Consider the following 16,081-nt stretch of genomic DNA (forward strand, 5'->3'; position numbering starts at 1 on the left):
CAGTTTTTCCTCCTTGCTGATGGTTGTCATTTCTCTATGCCATGGGGGAAGTATTTAATTTTCTGTACACTACAGCCTCTGATCTCAACATTTGGCACACCGTTGAAATGGGCAGGAATTGCCTAATGGCAACAAGAGCTGCAAAATGTTTTTGGCTGGACTGAATCCAGGCAGTTGCATGATGAATAACTGGACCATACTCGCTTATGTGGATAATGGGTGTTAATATTTTATTGCTGGACATCTGTTTCTCTCTTGTTTTGACCCTTGAAATGTCAAACATGTTTAGGTGAACAATCAACAGGCATCGTGCACTGAGAGCATGTTACTCCCCTGGCCAGAGCTCAGTCAGAGATGTGTAATCAGGTATTTTGACACCTGCTTTGACTTTTCTGAGTCACAGTTATTGGTGGTAACAGAAAGTGTGGTTTAAAATACAGCAAATACTTTTTTGAGCTGCTGCTCTTATCAGAGACACGACAGAGCAACTGGTGTATGTGTTTACAGTGCAACTAAACAAGCAATGTTGTATTTATAAAAACGTCATTCAAAAATAATCACACCCACGATTCTTAGTCTCTACACAAGAGCAGTACACAGTAAAAAAGAGATGGTCTATGTTGCTAAGGAGTTGAAGAAGTGCAGTGTGTTGTCTGCAGCTCTTCATCTAAAAGCGCACACTCCAAAAAAAGAAAAAAAAAAGCCAGAAATGTGTAGACATGTTTTTGTTAAACAATCACGGTCAACACTGTGACAAAAGCATTGTGTTTAAAGATGTTCTGTTTGTATGAGCATCAACTTAATACAGCTCTCATACAACATAACATTGAGGCTGTTATCGGTGAGATAAAATTACAATCAGTATCGCTGAATCATTGTGAACCCCATGTTTGGGAACATGCATTTTAATCTATGGATGATGCAGCAGTGATTTATTTCATTATGTAACACGGTTTCTGCCATTGTACTGCAAGAGAGAGCAGGAAGGAGGACAGACGTCTCACTCTGCTGCTGCTGCTGCTGCTGCTGCTGCTGCTGCTGCTGCTGCTGCTGCTGCTGCTGCTGCAGACAGTCACAGAGCAGTGTCACTTTATTATTGTAGCGTCTGTCGTCCCACTAAATATTACTAGTATACTTTACAAATTAGAGTTGTAGTAGAAGTTTCTCTAAAGAATCACAGACGATGGAGTGATTAATCTTTCTCTTTTACTCATGCCAGCACGGAGAATGACACACAGTCGTTCTAATGAACAACAAACAGTTTCAGCTTTTATACTGTATCTACTAGTGGAAATTTGAATAAGAGAGGGCAATAATGTAATAATGTAACACAGTCATGAAGTAATAAAGTACAGAAACTAACCAAGGAATACTGATAACCTTTGCTGACCCCTGACTAGAACAGAAACTGAAAAGTCTTGTCTGATTTAACTAAATGCCTGAGGCTTAGGCGTTTACAACAGTTAAGACACACACACGACACAAAAAATCCCTCACATTCCCCCGCTTTTGACAAGTGTCAACCAAATAATTACACAACACTTATGACATCACCATGTAAGAGGGAAATTGTAAAATTGAAATACAAAGAAAGGAAACATACATTACTAAGAAAAGACAACTTTTCAAACGCATCATATGTTCTCCTCTAAATCATTTTTCCTGAATGGGTTCCTGGAGCCCATTCTGGTATGGAATAAGATTGTGGTTATTGTCACTGGATGGCTCAAATGATATTTTAAGGTATAACTGTGTCTTTTTCCCTCCAACTACAATGCCGAACCAATTGTATAGAAGAGCTGCAGGTTAGAGCACATGTACAAAAATTCCAAACACAATCGGAGCACGGATACATACATGACTAACCATGATGCCCTATGGGCTGAATTTGTCAGTTAAACTTAAAATGTAACAAAATAAAAACATTCCAATTCATAATCAAAACCAAAACACTCAATCATTGTCACAGTTTTGAAGAGGTTTTGAAGTCTGAAGTTGAACCACATTGCAGAATCTTCAACCTATGTTCTTTGGGCACAGTAGAAGGTCACCACCATGGAGAATTTACCAGAACTTACGATGCATTGGTGGCATGGATTCGATCTCATGTAGTCAAAAACATAATTTTAACTATAAACCTGGGAGCACTTGGGAAGGGACATACCACCAGTCAAAGATCAGTCAACAGGGTCATTTGTCCTCTATATTAACCATTCTCAAAGTCTCTTGCTTAAAGTTGTTCACTTTTCTTATGACAAATGCTAGCAGGATTTGAAGCTTACATAAATAGTCACAGACACATTACCAGGTGATAGGTATAATGTTCTTCATTCTTCATCCCATTCCTCTTGCATTGACGCAGTACAGTCTTAAGCCCAATGACCCACTTCATGACACCCACCGCAGACATCAGTCTTCTCTGTTGTCATGAAGGGAAGCTCCTACCTCTGTCAGCTGCAGCCTAGTAGGTCAGCTGCAGCTTCTGAGGCTAAACTGTTGCTTCAGACCTCTTCATTTGTTGGTCTCTTTCCTCCTGAACCTCCTCAAGGATCACCTTACGCTCCTGCTGCAGTTCCAGCTCCCAGCTGTGGAGGATGTCTTCTTGGTGGGCATCTTTCACTTAATAAACACTGTTCTCAGTTGTTTTAGGGCAGTTGCGGATCATCTGACCTTTGTGATAAACTTTTTGACCAGTGGTATTCCACCCCCAACACATTCCATATACTCATTATCCCAGTCAGATGGCCCCATAGGGTTGGGAGGTTTTAAGAGTTATTTCAACAATGCTTTCTGAGATCTTTCATATCAGTTAATCTTTCGCCCTCCAGGATTAAACTCTGCTACATGATCACATTAGCCCTGTTTTCACTGCAAAAACAATTTTAGGGGGCCGCTTGAGGATGACTCGGTGCTGATTGGGTATACTCAAAGCGGGATGTGGCGTCAAAAGAAAGTGCTAAAATAAGTGGTATTTTTAAAACCCAGCAGAAGATGAACAGTAGTAGAAAGCGTCTACACTGCCTGAACAAAGTTCATAGCACCCACCGCCATGTACACGAACACACAAACCAGAAATGTGGCAACTACCTCAGCTCCTTCCATGTTTACCTCCTCGTTGTCGTTTTCTTTGTTATGCTTTCGGCGTGTCGCCTCGGTGACATCACGGTCAGAGTCCTGTGGATCCTATTTGGGTCCTACTCTGCTATGGAGACACAATGGCCTAGACGAGGATGGAGTGAGAGGACGTTCCTGTAAAGGTACCGCCTCCTAAATTTTACCAGGAACTTCCTTAGTGGAAACGGGGCTATAAAGGCGTCATAAAATAACCTAAGTGTCATCTGTGCAATTTTATCATGTGCATTATCTAGACACAAGGAAACAAACTCACTTTTTACACACTTACTCAAACCCTCTTTTACACTTTCTGAATTATTCACTTTTATACACTTTCTCAGCCTTTTCTCTATTGTCTGCTTCTTTCTCTCTCAGCTTCAACCTTTCAAGTTGCTTTGACCACTTACCATTACCCTTCTTACAAACACGTACTTTAGCTTTCTTAATGTTATCTACCAACTATTTTCCCATGTTATCTCTCAAAGTTCGGACTGAGGCATGATGACTTCTCCCCCTTTTGCGGAAGCCCCAAAGTTTTAAGTCACTTAGACAAAAACTGTATGGCGCTGCGGCCATATTTTCCATAAATAATTTTTACAGGGCCCCGAACTTTATTCTGACGAATATTATTAGCACCATGGCAAACCTCTCAAAATCTATTATATTATTTTCCCCAAATATAATAATCCTGCAATATCACCAAACTGATTGTTCTTGTAACAAAACAGCTTTTTATAAGACTAAAAAGAAATAACAGGAAACGAAAAGAAAAGTAAAACTTAACAATGAGGATTAGACATAATATTACTAGTGATAGGATTAAACAAATGGGTTGCATTTCTATTAAAAAAACTAAAAAATGATGGGGGTGGTGGGGAAGGTAGTGGTGTATGCCTGTATATCACTAGAAACAGTAAGATATTCACGACTTTTCTGTCAAAATCCTTGCAAGAAATTGAATTGCTTGCTTGTTTTCTCCTGGTATCAGTGGCAATTATCAGTATTTCTAAAACTATTTTACGTCATAACTAATTTCTAAGGCAGGAAATAAGCAGCTGACATGTAATTATGAAGGCTTCCCCCATAAGGAGCACCATATGGAGGCTACGCTTCCATGATCGTAGCTGAATATCTGATTTACAGCAGTAAAAACCAGATAGCTCGATATGCCCTAAACATAAAGCATAAAATTAAGGAGATATGATCATTTCACAGTCTTATCACAGTCTTAGATCTAGGGGTGTAACAAATAACTGATTTGAATCAGAAAATCGGTTTTGATTTAAAAGATGCAAGTGCATCGGTACACAGACCTCTGGATCGGTCTAAATGTAGCGTGAACCGGCCGATGCGCACCACTGAGGCACTAACACATAGTATGAGCACAGATCTGAAGCCTGAACAATCCACGAACTTTGTTGTTTGTTACATTACAATAGAAAACAATGTTCCAGAATCTTTGTATATAAAGAGAGACATTTCTATAGAAATCACCTCTTGGTGTCATCCTGCTCCACTTTACAGTGCGTCAGTCCTTAGTGAGAGAGGAGCAAAGCTGCATTAAAATAAATAGTCATCTGTCTGTTTCCAAAATTAAAAAGGGTATTTGCAGGTTTTGAAGTATTACTAGCTTCTTTGGCTCTAATTTGTGCCAATAATGAAGATTGAATATTAAGTTTGTTTTCATTGCCAGAGGGGCTTTGCGAAGTTTTCAATAAGCAATGTGTTACAGTAATAAACACAATGTGGTTCTATACTGATACATGTCAAAAGTAACAAAAATACTTGTTCCCTGGACTTTAATAAAATATATCTATTTGAAGGTAAGCACTGCCACATTTATAGGATTGACTTATGTTGATTTATAATGTAAAATGAATGTCTATTTTAAATAAAGAACTGTATTAGATTGTATCATATCCCATTGAATCCTACCAAATCGAATCATATTGTATCGAATCCTTCCGAATCAAACCGAATCGTTCCATTTTAAAATGTATCGTTCCTAAATGGTATTGTACCCCATGTATCTAGATCTGTATTGGATTGTCTTATATTGGAGAGATGCACACCCCTACTTAGATCAAAACCATGAGATAAATATTTATGGGACTTAAATAGTGATTAGAAAGGACACCAACCAAACACAAGCTGACTCGCTAATTACCCATATTGGTTATGTGGGTAGGTGATCCACATTTACATGTTAGATTAAAAAAATGAAACAATTGTTTTTTTGCAGTAATCACACTTATAGAAATTAAATATGTACTTCTAAACTTTTTAAAATTCAGGGAAACGTGGGACACATGAATTAAGCACTGCCCCAGTTAGTAAAATACTGGCATAAATGTCGCTGGTGGTAATAATATTGAGTCAACATTGATGGGTGTAGTAATTATGTGCGTTCTGTGGGAAATTACAGTGCCAGGTGGAAACTTAACAATGAGGATAATGTGCAGTTGTTTCAAATCAAAAGAAAAGCTGGGATTTAGAGTTGATACCTGAACTAATTAAAGCTCGTAGTTGGTGTGTTTCTGCCTCTTATTGCTCCTCTCTGTTCTTTGTAAAGTAATTACCATAGAGTATAGCTGTGATTGCAGCCATTAGGTAGCAACATTGCTCAGGAGAGCTGACAATGAAATCTGGCAGAGGCAGGTATACACATCTGCTCTTTCTTTTCAACATGAGTGCAGACTATCTGCCTCTCCGACACTGGTTAATTCAAACGTCAATGTCCTGATCAATATCGCCTAAGAAGTACTTTATTTTGCAGGTGTTCGTAATTCCTGACCCATTATTTTATTTCTTATGTTTCCCCCTTTTTTTTTCTTTACACCCACGATTAGTTGTCAAAATTAGATTTTGCTGACAAAAAGGGGGTTGCGTTCTACTTTCAGATAAAGGATGCTAATGAGATTGAATGTTTATTTCTAATGTATATAAGGAAAGAGAAATAATTAAAGTAAAAATAGGATTTGATCATAGGATTCATTTTTAGCGGAAAATTATGCTACAGAGGCTTAGAGATGAAAAAGAGAATATTTTTAGGAGGCTTATTGAATTTCCAAATCATACACAATCCCAACCAGAAAATGGTTTTGGATTCAAAAGGTGACCTAGTATGGCTGCTTCTGATGCAGACAGTCATTGATTTAGGGTCATATTGTCCCCCTGTAGCCTCAGTGCATTTGATGGATCAAAATGTCAGGTATAACTGGGCCATAGAAAGGTGTTGAAAGCACTGTGGCCGTCTGGATGTTAGGATGTTTGTGCATTTATCAAGCCATCTGAGGAAATTGCAGTTACATCATCCACATCCCAGTCATGGATTAGGAATACACTGACATGCAGGGACGGTGATTGGTTTCGGCAGGTGCTTTTACAGTTTTGAAATGATCGCTGTTAAACAAGCTGGAATAGAATCAGCTGGGGCAAATGTGCAAATGCCCTGCCAATACGAAAACAGATTGCACGGACAGGTTATCACTCAGGCAAATACATTTTTTTGGCAGGTGCCTTTTTTTCATCCACTTATATGATTTTCGCCTTTGAGTTGGATAGAAAGTCCTTTCATAGCACCAAAAGCCCAAGTTAGATATACAGTTCATTTTAGAAATGACCATCATGGAGACTGTTCCCTGTGTCCCGTTAAAGCTGCCGTGTTCCATCTTATTTGTCAATTTGTGTTCAAATCACTGTTCATTTTTTCCATGTTTTACAAGTCTGACAAAAGGAAGTATCTCCATTCTCCTGAAGGTCAGCAGCTGGTGTTGCCTGCACAGCCGACAAACAAATTGGCCTCATCGGAAAAGATGGCAAGTCTAATGTGACGAAATGGTGATGCAAATAGCCATCTGATGTGAAATTAGACAAGAAAATGTAATATAACACATCTGGCTTTACTTTTCTATCACAGTCTCATTAAACAATTAGACAGATGTTTATCTTTGTTTAGATCTATAAATCTGTCATGTACTGAGAGAAAGTCTCAATCATTTTGGTAGCCAGTATACAGTAAAATGAAAGGTGCAAATAAAAAACATGGAATTTTTTTTTTTAAACATGAATTTACAGCACTGATTTAGACTGGAACCAATTCATTTGCATGCATCCAACCACGCTCCACTACAGAGAGCAGCAAGTGTGACAGCGGCCTGGCTATCATCACAACAGACCCCTCATCCACTTAAATACAACAGCAAGGACAAAGTTTAAAGGGTCTAGCAGCCCTTAACAACTGCAGTGCTGCTGATGGCTGGGCGCCAGGCGTAAAACAAACATAACACGCAGGAGTGATTTGCTGTTTGTGGTGTACTTGAGAGTCTGTGCTGATATTTCTTCATGAAGATGTCTGTCAATGCATCACATATTCGTCAGTGTCTGTGGCGCACAGAGCAGAGCTGTTCCGACCCTTTTTGTGAGCCATTGGCTAAAGGCTACTGATTGTTGTGCGAATTAAAGATGGAGCGCAGATTAAGTGTCTAAATTTAACTGTACAACAACAAATCAGGATTAAGACCATCCTGAAGGACAGAAGGTCTTTGTAGTGATCTAACTCACATCAGATTATGAAACTTATGTTAACTTTTTGCAAATAAAAAAATAACCTACCTCCCGCACACCCAAGAACCCCACCAGGACCTAGTTTTTTCCCCCCGCAGAGATGTAAACACAGCTTTTGCCCTCAGTTTCTCCATTTCTGAGACCCTCTGGGAAAGATGACATGAGCGGAGCATCCTCCTTACAAGTCATCTTCTATTTTATTTATGTCATTGTAGTTTTCAAAGATGGGAGAACTCCTGAGTCTGAGTTGTAGCATACAGATTTCATCCACATGCTGTCATGATGGATTGCATTGAGTTTGGGTAGCAAAACACTCAGCATTTGCTTGTGCAGTTACACAACCAGTCGAAAAGCAAACCCAACCTAATGTAATAAGAAACAGATTTTATTATATATTTACAGGTAATAATACAAATGTTTTTGCGGTCACCTTTCTTTCAAGTGTCTGTAGCACACACCAAAAACCAATCAGCAGTAATGAGCGTTGCACTGCTTATCCTGTGCATGAAGAAATGCATGCGGCTTTGTACGGTTCACTGAATTAATTCACTTTTTAAAATGCATTTACTTTTTTGACCTTTAGCTCGTGCAATTGGATTATTGATTGACACGGTGGCTCCTGTTTGAAATCTCCCCGATACACCAGCCTATTCAAATAAGCCTCTGTTTTTGAATAATACTGTGCAGTGGAGGTTAACATGTTGAGTTGTGGAGGAGCTCTTAATGCCATCCCTAAGAGTGAAGGCTTCATATTCTCTATGTGGAAACACACCCTCCTTAGAGGCATTGGGCTGTTCCATTGTGTTTCTGTCTTATAGAAACCCAATTAAATTAAGTTAAATTATTAAGTTAGCAATGCATATATCATCCCTGATAATGAATTTATCATCCATATGTGACCTTTCCTCATGACATACAGTTTTATCCTCTGCTCCATTCAGTTCCTACAGTGAGATAATTTTTGATGCATTTGAAGCTAGTGCTAACACTCATCACTTCCTGCATGTGCTTCACAAGGAATCCATTTTTAATGTGACATCAGTAGAAAAACTTGACTGCAAAGTGCTGACAGTGCCGATCACAGTTCGCTCATGGCAGAAAAAAATTACTTAGTGTAAAGTTTCTAAAATTAGATTTTTTCCACTTTTTGTCTGGAAACCAGTTTTGGTGTCTACTTAATTAAGCTAATTAAGAAGAGTGCTATGAGAATGAAGACTGACATTACATCTAATTATTCAAAAAACACTTCTGAGGAGATATACAATATATATAACAATAGTTTAGTTTGTCAGTTTTGGTTTGTGATATCATGAATGTAAAAATCAGAATAAATTCTTGTGTATGGCTGCAGTGTGAAATTCTCTTCAATCCAAAACAGAAGACGCAGGATTTGGCTTCGGCACATGATGTCTGAATTTTGCTTAGCTTCATCCTCAAGATAAATACTTAATAAGATTTCAGCTGTCACTTATTAAAGGCTTATTCACAGAAGTTTACAGCAAATGCAACAGTAGGATGAGCTTGAAGTCTTTCATCACCAACACTACCAGCAATCAATAATGCTTGTAGAGGGAAATAACACTGCCCCATACTGCAATCATTTTCTAAAGTCATTGATTTTTGTTGATCTCTGCACCACCCAGTGCACTGTTAATCTTTTCTTGAGTGAATGGGATTAGGGTGGTCTCCAGGTTAATCTCAGCAGAGTAGTGCTGCTGTGAATATCCATTAATATTAGCATAAAGGTTGTCGCTGCAGCAGCCTGCAGTCACTGGGAGCGTTATCTCAGCCAACACACAGCGTCTTTGGAATATGTTTTCTTTGTTGGAAAGATTTTGAATTTATAACTGAGCCATTGCTACAAAAGGCAGAGAGCACTCCAGGTGCTGATCTCTGTACAAAGAGTACAAAGGAGAAATTTGCTTTCTACAGATTAAAATATATATTTATCTCAGATCATTTCAAGTCAACATCCGAGTCAGTACAGAAGGCGTGATTCGGTTCTCAAATCATGATGTAAAACCTTTATCTGAGACATGTGAGTTCAGGATTTTATGATGTTTTTATGTATAACTGAACTGCATCTGTATGATCATTTGCTGTCCTTCAGAGTATTTATGCGTCATGTCTGCGGAGCACTTATCTTAAGATTTAATTCTTAATTTTACCCTTCACCCCCATCCCTGTATATTCTTGGACAAATATTTCTTACCACAGCTCCATTTTGCACATTCACACTCAAAACACGCACACACACTGTGTCAATGTGACTCAAAGAAACAGACCAATGTGTCTGAGCTCTAACGAAGGGCAGCTTTTCTCCGGGGAACAGATTTATTGGACTTGCCCAGCCTTTTGTCTGTAATCCTCTGCACACTTAAACAATAAGTCTGCCTTGCAGCAAAAAAGCTGTTACTGAAATGAGAAACATTGTAATCAAACGACTTATTTTAAAAGCTCGCCCACCAACAAGCTTCTTGTTCTTCAATAGAACGACGATTTCTGCATTTATTAAGCATGTGTTCATTATGTAAGGCTTCTAATATAATTGTCATACTCACCACATCTGTGGTTATGATGGTATGTGTTCAATTCTAGACAATCAGACTTTTGATATCAAGGATCCACTGAAATATTGATGAATAACAATCAGTTGAAAGCTTAATGTGTTGATGTAATAGCCACAATATATTTCTTATTCATTTCCCACAACAGTAGTGAGAGGGAGATGCAATATTTATATCCATGTAGAGGGATGTATTAGAAAATAGTTTTCATGGACACCTCAGCTATAAAGCTGTATATTGTTTGAATATTAGGACCAAAATGAAACATTATATTGAAGACATTCATCATAGATGCAGTCATAGATTTGATTCTTAATCATAGTTTTAAATGTTAACTGTTGTTATTGAGGTCAGCGCTTCAATTTAGGGCTAACAATTATTTTCATTATCTATTAATCTGCCAATTATTTTCTCAATCAATTCATAGTTTGGCCGATAACACCACAAAACAATGACTATGAAAATATCCTTGAGCACAAAGTCATCTAAGTGTTTTCTTATCACAAACAGTCCAAAACCCCAAAATATTTAATTTACTATGATGTGAGACCACAACAAACTGCAAATCCTGAATTTTAGAACCTGGATCCATCAGATGATTTGCATTTTCACTTGAAATAAAAATGTATCTGTTATCAAAATAGTTGCAGAGCTGTTTTCTTATCCATCAATCAACTAACTCAATGAGTTATGTTTTCATTGCTCAGGAAATGAAAATATCGTATTAAAAGTAACACCAAACAAAGTATTGCTGTATCAATAATAATAAGTAGTATGTGTTAAACATAACCTGAAGAAACTGCACCAGTGTTTCCAAGTTTAACGTTTCTTTCGTCACCTTTGTTTTTCCTCCCTTTTTTTTCCGAGGCAAAGTGGAACTGATATTGGCCGATTTCTTCCTGTGGAAATCTGGGCGGCACTAGATCAAATACAACCTCGCTATTTCAGGACTTTAAAAGGGTAACAAATCTCTGATCTGCAGCCGTTCAATAGCTTATCACATTTTCTGTTTGCTCTTCTCTCCCTGGATTATAATGTGTAGTCTCCTGTCCCCGCAGGATATTTATCTCTGTGTATTGACATCAGGGAAGGGCGACGGTTCCGTCCTACCAATCACAACAACTTCACTTTACTGTAACCGCTGCCAGTTGTAACTTCATCACAATAGCATCTGTAAAGCTGTCAGACGTGGTAAAGAATGATGTATGGTTGTTTTGATAAACCACAGCCTGTCATTTCATTCCTGAGGTTTTCTTGAAGACGTTCCTGCTCGGATATATTTTCTGTGTTGTGGTTTTCTTGCTATCATTTTTCTGGCTCTTTATGAAAATGCTGTTGAAAGTTTGAAAGTTTTATGTGTCAGTTTTGTTGACTATTTCCAGTTTTTATCTTGGTCACCATAAAGGTTACGTTGGAAGTAGAAATGGGGAAACTGCATTATCAGCCGAGCAGTGCTTACACATGCAGTTATAGTGCTGGCTCTGCCTGTAGGCACAACGCGCTGGTGTTTTTGAAAGCTGGCACAATTCATATGAGTACATTGTATTCAGAACTCTTGAACAAGAGATAAGGAGACAGAGTTCAGGAAACTGAAGACACAATAAAAGTTAGGAGCAACAAATGATTCTCTATAGTAAAATATGAGGGGCCGTTAGGGACATCATTCAGAATTACCATTCGCATACACATACTTTTCCTCTCACATACACTACTGAAACGTCTCATACACTACTGAAAGGCTCTCACACACACTACTGAAACGCTCTCACACACTACTGAAACACTCTCATACACACTACTGAAACGCTCTCTCACACACTACTGAAACGCTCTCACACACACTACTGAAACGCCCTCACACACACTACTGAAACACTCTCATAATATTGTGAAATATAACAATTCTGTAGTGAATATGACAAATATACTTAAAAAGGAAGGCATTCCTGTTGTGAAGGAAACAGGAAGAATTCATACTATAATGTGCATGTGCTCATGATGAATTTGAAATACTTAACCCTCCTGTTGTCCTCAGGTCACCTAGCTTGTCACCTAGCATGACAACAGGCATTAACTCAAAAATGAGGTATAGTTTCATTTAAATGAGGTCTATTGACCATCATTTCCAAAAATATGTGTGAAACCTGGGTTTCAGGCACAGAATTGGGTGATAATTTATACTTAATGCTTTGTAAACCAAAACCACAACAGGAGGGTTAAAACGCAATGCATGTTTGACCTATAATAGTTGTGTCTAGAAATCCAAACGGAAATGACTTACTTACAACTTATTGATCCTGGCTGTAAACTGACTCTCCCGTTGCCTAACGTTATATATTTCTTGTCATTTGCCCGCAACGATTTACAAGCATTCAGATACTGAAGTGTAACGTTATCTAAAGTGGCACAGCAATATGATAGATAAACTCAATCTCCCGACATTACAGAAAAAAAATAATAGCTCAAAGAATAAAGTTTGGATTTGAGACACAACTCTATTATAGGTCAAACATGCATTGTGTTTTAACCCTCCTGTTGTGGTTTTGGTTTATAAAGCATTAAGTATTTCAAATTCATCATGAGCACATGCACATAGGAATTCTTCCTGTTTCCTTCACAGCAGGAAAGCCTTACTTTTTAATTATATTTTTCATATTCACTACAGAATTGTTATATTTCACAATATTATGAGTTATTCAGTTATGTGTGTGAGAGTGTTTCAGTAGTGTGTATGAGAGCGTTTCAATAGTGTGTATGAGTGTTTCAATAGTGTGTATGAGAGCGTTTCAGTAGTGTGTATGAGAGCGTTTCAGTTGTGTTTGTGAAAGCATTTCACTTTTATGTGTGTGTGAATTTCAGTATAGTATGTGAGTATTTTTGGTTTCATATGTGTATGTGAGAGGAAAAGTATGTGTATGCGAATGGTAATTCTGAGTTATGTCCCTAACGGCCCCTCATAGTAAAACAGAGGGATACAATGAGAGTATGGAGGCTTATATGAGGAAATGGAGAAAAGCTTTGTAGTGGAATAGAGAACATGACGGCTGCTCTTGAAGTGGACAAAATCAAAGGCAGGCCATATTCACAGCGGATGTACGTTGCTATTGTAGAGCACATGTCTTTGTTTTGGTTTACTTGCTTCCTTGTTTTTTTCCTGCTCTTCTAAATGTGTAATCTGGTTGCCGGCGTGTTTTCGAAGGAGAGCAGGAGACAAATTGATTTGCTGAGAGTATACTACAAACCAGCAGGCCAGTCATCAACAAAGAGCCACACACAGTTTGCTGTAGCCTCAGACATCAGTGTTTCACATTTCAGAGATTCAGCCACTGGGTCTGCACTCCAGTTGCAGCTATGTATTTGAGAAAGTTTATAGCTGCCAGTTTCCAAAACAGGATGCTAACTGGGAAGCATGCTGTCGATGGCCTCGGTCAAAAGAGATGACGTTATTTCTTGTATGCATTTCTCATAAATAATAATGTAAATGACATGTAGAGCAGCAATGACAATTATTTTCACTATCGGTTATGACTATTATTTTCATTATTAATTATTTATTCTCTTCATTTTGCTTGTTTTGTCCTAACAGTCCAAACAAACTAAGATATTCCATCAATTTGTCATATGTGACAAGAAAAGACAAACCTTCACATTTGAGAGGTTAGAACCATCACATTTTTTTTGCAATTTTGCTTTAAAATGACTAAAATGGTTAATGAACGAAACTCAATCAAACGAATCAAACAATCAATACTGTTGCCGATTCATTTTCTGATTAATTGATCAATCCTTGTAGCTCTAATTACATGATTGTGAGAGGAGATGTGGTCTAGAGTGGTTTCTGCATTTTGTGTGTGTAGTAGAGGCACAATCACTCTTTATAACTGATAGATGTGTCCCTAAATGTGAAATTATTAGACTATCTGCCTCCACATTACTAGAAAAACAGGTTTGTAAAGAGATGAGAAATGTTATATGCAGTAAACACATTTGAAATATACCATAATAACAGTCATTTGTTATCATAAATTGCTTCTTGAAGTTTGTCTGTGTAGATTAACATTTAGAAGAGCAGACTTCATTTAGCATTCATCTCCCTCAGTCTGACTGTTGCAGCCTCTGAATCTCTAACTTGAAACAGCAGGAAATTTATATTCAGTGGAACATCATTACATGAAAATGAGTTTGATGGATGAGAGATGTGTTCCTGCATGCAAGGTCGGATTTGAAGGTCTGGTTTTGTTTTTTTCACTTCAATATAAAGCTCCTGTTTTTTTAAGTGCAGTCACTTATTGACAAGACTAACAATGGTAATGAAAGTGCGAGCGCAACCCGGCAGCACTTTTTTCATTTAGGAATGAATTTGAAGGTTGCCTATTTATTTAATCTGAAGTCTGATTGGCTTTTGCACAGCGTTGTTGCTATGGCTCCGCTGGCTGGGATTCATTTAAAGAAATTTTCACCGTCATTGAAAGTGTAGCATACACGATTTTAGCATGCAGAACAGCAAGCTTCTACAGTGAAAACAACAGATCCGCAGGGGGAAGTACATTTTCAAGGGCGAACTATTGATATATGAGCAGAGTTATGCATGTACTGTTTCACTGCAGAGAAATACACATAAACCATGCAGACCTCTGCCTTATATGTTTTACCTCCTCAGAAGCCCCCCCCTTCTTTTTTTTCATCTAAATTCTGAAGTACTTCATCGCTCTGTACTTCATTTTTATTAGCGTTACATAAGTAGAATAAGCAATTTCACAAAAGATTACGTTGATGCCTGTGCAGAGTGCCATAACTAACGACACTGGAAGAATTTTCTTTTCCACACCCACGTTCTCAGAAGAAAAGATGTACTCAGAAGAGGTTCTTCAGAGGAGACGGGCCCTTTTTTCCTCCTCTCCAGCTAACTGCGGTGAATAGACCGCGGAGTGTGCTGCTTTGAAGGCCACCTCCCACACTGAGAGCTCCACAGCCGTCAAAGCAGAAGGACACACACCACACTCCCATCACCTTCACTTTAGACCAAAACCATTAAAGTCACTCCACCCAATTTATTAAGTTATAATTTATCACAGTGCCCACACAGCACATTAAATAAAGTTATTGACAGCGGCTGAGCATGTTGTTATTACCGTTGTCAGTCTCACTTATGTTCTCATATTCTCATTTACTTTTAGTGCTTTCCTACCGTGCAGATAGTTTCGGTTTTTATTTGCACAGTTTTTGAGGAATGTGTCTTGAGATTAAATTTTGTCCGTGAAGCTTTCAGCATTGATTGAATTCTAAAGGAAAAATAATGTAATTTTAACAAATAAGTGACAAAATCTCAGTTTCAAAACACATAAAATCCATTTAACATGCTGTCAACAGTTGTCATAGAGATATTTTCTGGAGTAGAAACTAGCTAGTCTATTAAGGTGGTGGCTTTAATGTTGTGTTAATAAGCAACAATCAAAATGAAAGTTTGGGCAGAAAAGAAACACCTTAAGTAGTATTTATTTAAAGTTTAACTCTCTAAAACTCAGCTAATTGGCTTAATGAAGACTACGTGGGTGTGGTGTGACAATTGTGATGGATTGTGGCTTGTCACATAACCAGTAAATAATCTTTTAACTGTTATCACATCTTGATTCAAGTTAGAAACTGTGGACAATAATTAGTTTAACTAATGGTTTGTCATTTTTCAAGCAAAAGTATTTTTCATTTGATGACTCCAGCTGCTCAAATGTGAGACTTTCCAGTGTTTGCTTGACTTAAATGATAGTAAACTGAATATGTGTGGGTTTGAGACTCTTGGTCAGAAAAAGAGATATTTAAAGACATCACTGTGGATG

The 16,081-nt window shown here is 37.9% G+C and overlaps 1 protein-coding gene across 1 annotated transcript in view; it reads left to right on the forward strand.

Annotated features, from left to right (window-relative positions):
• rngtt (RNA guanylyltransferase and 5'-phosphatase) overlaps window positions 1–16,081 on the forward strand; it is a gene marked incomplete in the record, with an annotated part of 92,971 nt that overhangs the window by 54,503 nt on the left and 22,387 nt on the right.

The sequence above is a fragment of the Scomber scombrus genome, chromosome 17 (genome assembly GCF_963691925.1).
Source record: "Scomber scombrus chromosome 17, fScoSco1.1, whole genome shotgun sequence".
NCBI lineage: Eukaryota > Metazoa > Chordata > Actinopteri > Scombriformes > Scombridae > Scomber > Scomber scombrus.